Source organism: Pan paniscus, chromosome 5 (genome assembly GCF_029289425.2).
Source record: "Pan paniscus chromosome 5, NHGRI_mPanPan1-v2.0_pri, whole genome shotgun sequence".
Lineage (NCBI taxonomy): Eukaryota > Metazoa > Chordata > Mammalia > Primates > Hominidae > Pan > Pan paniscus.
Window position 1 is genome coordinate 43,162,097 of NC_073254.2, and position 4,529 is coordinate 43,166,625.

At 43.3% G+C, this 4,529-nt stretch overlaps 1 non-coding gene across 1 annotated transcript; it reads left to right on the top strand.

Annotated features, from left to right (window-relative positions):
• Window positions 1-3,423: 3,423 nt before the first annotated feature.
• Window positions 3,424-3,517, top strand: TRNAI-UAU (transfer RNA isoleucine (anticodon UAU)). Its single transcript has 2 exons — window positions 3,424-3,461; window positions 3,482-3,517. It is a non-coding gene; the product is annotated as a tRNA-Ile (tRNA).
• Window positions 3,518-4,529: the final 1,012 nt, after the last annotated feature.

The window sequence follows — 4,529 nt, forward strand, 5'->3', positions numbered from 1 at the left end:
GAAGGTGGAGTTAAGGGCAGGAGCAACCCTACTTCTCACCTAATGACTTGCTCTCCCCACCCCCCCCAAAAAAAGGAATATCCATCTTCTCACCACACTCTCTTCCTGCATGGGCTCCACCTGAGTAAATCACCGCCACATACTGCCAGAATTCCCACTCTCCACAAACTAGATTTATATTTGGAAGGCTACTGCTCTTTTGCCTCTCAAGAGTATGTGGGTGAAGACTGAAAAAAATGGAAACCTAAAATCCCCAGACCTCTGTTACAGGTTGAATCATTCATATCCACCAGAGGGAAATCATCCTTCCACGACAATGATTCAGTCGGCCATCACATCCTGAAGAACATTCCTAGACATTCTGACTCTTCCATCTCTCTCTACCCTGGAGGTGTAGAAATAGCAATGGGGTCATAGTCACACAATTTAGGTTCCACTTCATAACATTTTTTGTCTCCTAGGACAAACGTGTATCATCAGTTTCCAACTGTTTTGGCTCAGTTTTCATCCATGACACCTCCCCCTACCAGCCATTCTCCTGTGGGAGCAAGAACATTGCTTCAAAAGAAGAGAGGGCATCTCCATGCTTGTGGGACCCAAAACCTGTCTCTGGCCCTACAAAAGTTTTCCTAATTGTCTGATCTTTAGTGCATTCAGGTTATGGCACCTGGAGAGGAATGCCCTTTATCTTTTGAAGGATGGGATTTCCCATCTCAACCCTGGATTCCTCACCTTCAGAACGAGCCCTGCCACTGTCTCCAATAAAATGTTTTCTGCAGCATCGACAATCTCTATGGTGGTTTTAAAATCCTGTCTGGTGCTTGAACTCATTTTATCTCCCTCCTCCTTCTTACTGTGTCACAAATGATGTATTACCCACATGACCTGAGCCCCCCAGACAGAAAGATTTATGTTTGGAAGGTTGTCACCTGATGCCTCTCAGTTGTCATTCCTCTTCAGGAATTGCCTCAGCCTAAGTTTTTCCCCTTTCCAGGGCAGCCTGTATCCAGTTACTCATCCCTGAGAGGCATAGAGGCCAAACCCTGACTGCTCAACTTAGCACAACTTTGAAGGGCCATACTAGCTCTAGACATGCACAAGGGGTAGGCCGGTGGCATTTTGTGCTTGCACTGCACCCCAATTTTTCCCTCTGACAAATTCTGCTCCTCTTCTTTGCCACCCCCCCTAACCCTCCACACTGATTCTCAGTTAATGCCCTAGTAAACTTTCTGAATGCAAATATCCATCTTAGAGTCTACTGTCTAGGGAATCCAACCAGTAATTATTGGTACCAAATATGATTTGAGAAAGAAGATACTAAGAGGAGATTTTTGAAGCTGAATTATTCACCGTCTGGTTGATGATGAGAAGATGGGTGGAGCACAAACAACTACTGGCACAAGTAGCAGTGCGGTTGTCAAAACTTTTGCCAAACCTGAACTGGCATGGTAAACTGGTGGAAGAATATGCACTAGCAGACATGAAGTTTTAGGTGCTTGAGAAACATGAGGGGGAATGGTAATTATAACGTAATAGAATTGGATGGTCGTTGCCAGAGGAAATTGATGTTTTGGAGAGAGATAATTAAAGACTGAGGATGATATATTATTAAATTAAGGCTAACTGTGAAAGTGTTTCTCCATGGGATGTATAAAGGACCTCTCCTATCTGCAACTTAACAGCAGCAAAACCGAAAGTTCAGGCTCAAGACTTAATCATAGGAATAGTATGTACAACTCTAAAAGAAGTTAGCTTCCAGCTATCACGGTGGTTCACTTCTGTAATCCCAGCACTTTTGGAGGCAGAGGCGGGAGGATCTCTTGGGTCCAGGAGTTCAAAATCAGCCTGGGTAACATAGGGAAAGCCCATCTCTGCAAAATAAGAAACAGAACCAGGCATAGCGGCACACACACCCATGATCCCAGCTGCTAGGGAGGCTGAGGTAAGAGGACCACTTCGGCCCAGAAGTCAAGGCTGCTGCAGTGAGCTGAGATCTCAACATGGAGACATCTGGTTTGATGTATTAGAATATCCAAATCTCCAAATTTTCCAGGACCCCCAAAACTTTTAGAAGTGGCCCATCCCTTCTTATTGAGGGTTAGCATATCCTTCTTGCTTGAAAACAATGCAGATGACTCTGTCTGGCCAAATATTATGTGCCTCTGCTCCCACTCAGAATCTGCCTCATGTCAAACTAGGTTCTCAGAGTTCCTGAAGAAGGGGAGTGCAACCTAAAGTTAGATAAGGAGACTTCACTGATACGGGAGTGCTCTCCCTGAATACAGAATTTTTACACTCTGTCAAGAAACCAACACACTGTTCGGATGGCTCCTATTCGGAAAAAAAGAAAAATGTCTCTCTCTCAATGTAGTAGAAACACCAGAACTGTTTCAGCAGGTGGTAGAAATAGGGGATCAAAAGTTCAGAAAAGTGGGTAGGTTCAAGTGGTTTACCATGCAGTGCTGGGAACCCCACTAGATAACTGTACCTCACAGGAAGGCCAAAGGACATTCAGTTTGAAAAAACAAAAAAGGAATGTGCTGGTGAGAGGGGCCATTTTGTTATGTTGTTCAATTACTTTAACAAAAATTTTAAAAATATTTAATCTTTCTCTGTTAAACCTTCAAAGAAAAAGCCTGACATGAAATATAACAAATGTAAACAATGGATTTCTCAAGATATGAGACTTTGGCAAATTTTTAAATAATTATATTACTGTTTTTCTGCATTTACTTAGCCTGCGTTGCATCTATACGTCGAAAACAGTGATTTTTGTAAAGGAAATATTCGCTCTCTGAGTGTTTCCGAGTAGCAAAGTATTTTAACATTATTAGATTTAAAATCAGCGAGTGTCTGGATGGGAGTGGGAGGTTGGCATTTCATGTAAAGCAGCAAATAGTGTAGCGGAACACAGAGTGGAGAGACAGGAAGTAGAATGGCGAAAATGAAAAGCCCGCGGGATTCCGAAACAATGGAAAATGCGCTCTCTGGTTTTGTGCAGGCGGAATACGCGCTTCTTGGTGGAAACTTCATTCGGAATGTAGTGATTGACACGTCTATTTTACATGCAGCCATCTTAGCTTCCTGCTTTTGGTGAACCGATGCGACTTTCATTCAAATGTTTTTAAATTATTGTCTGACTTTAGAGAAGCCGTAAGAAAATCTGAGCAGAAATTCAAGGTACCGGTGACGTCAACCCTGAGTCCCTAGGGCATCTCTGAGTTGGAAGGAAAAGGGCTCCGGATCAGCTAATTCCAGGGTTCTCTTGATTGTTGCTTTTAATCCCATTCGTGGAAGTCCCGTATTAGAAGGTGCCTAAAGTTCATATTACTTAATGCCTTAAAAAACAATGTTTAAAGAGTTCATCGTCAATCTGTAAGAGCATCTTCTCTTATACCTTTCCAAATCCTTATCATTTCTGTGGCTCCAGTGGCGCAATCGGTTAGCGCGCGGTACTTATAAGACAGTGCACCTGTGAGCAATGCCGAGGTTGTGAGTTCAAGCCTCACCTGGAGCAGTTTTACTATTCTCCGACCTGTAGAAATTCGAAAACAGGGAGAGCTTATTGCGCCTGAGATTTCTTTCAGCGATGTATGTACTCAGATTTAGACTGTACTCAGAACCCTCGCGTGATTTGACTTAAAATTCCCTGGTTAAGATCATGGGTGATAAACGTAGTCACACGGTCCTTTTTGATGCTTGCCTTTGTCCAATACCTCGGCAACAAGTGTATGACAGTCGCTAAAACAGCTCTTCACAGTATTCATTTCAATAAGAAACTGACCGGGCGTGGTGACTCACACCTATAATCACAGCACTTTGAGAGGCTGAGGAGAGCTGGTCTCTTGAGCCCAGGAGGTCAAGACCAGGCATGGGCAACATGATGAAACCCTGTCTCTACAAAAAATACAATTTAGCCAGACGTGGTAGCGCGTGCCTGTGGTTCCTGGGTGACAGAGTGAGACCCTGTCTCAAACAAAGAAACCTGACCTTCACAGTCTCAGGCCCAGATAGATCAGGCATATATAAAAATTCATGACTAGTACTTCTGTGTGACTTTTCAACTCTGTGAAACAAGGATGATCTTAGGTTTTTAAAATCACTATATTAGTGGGAATTTTCTTGTGTCTGAATCTGCTTTCCCTACCTCAGTTTCTTCATTCCTCTGGGATTCTTAATGAGCCTATGATGTCTGTAGTTATGACAGAGACACAGGTATTGAGTCTCAAAAAATAAACCAACCCATTACAGCCTCCGAGCTGAGCAGGAAGCCTACATGTGGGCCACTAATCTCACCCTCTGGATCTTAAACATCTGTGACATCCTGGAGACACAATACAGCTCTCCCTCTTCACAGATTTATGACTGCCCATGTGCAAATGCTCAGCACTACCCGTTCTTTTCTAGCTGCTGCTGCATTTTGAAATGTTTACATTCTCCCTGGTCCCATCCTGAGCTGCCCACCAGGTAAAAGTGGGTTCAAAACAAGACCTACAGACCAACTTGAATTAACACTTGTTTTAAAAAAA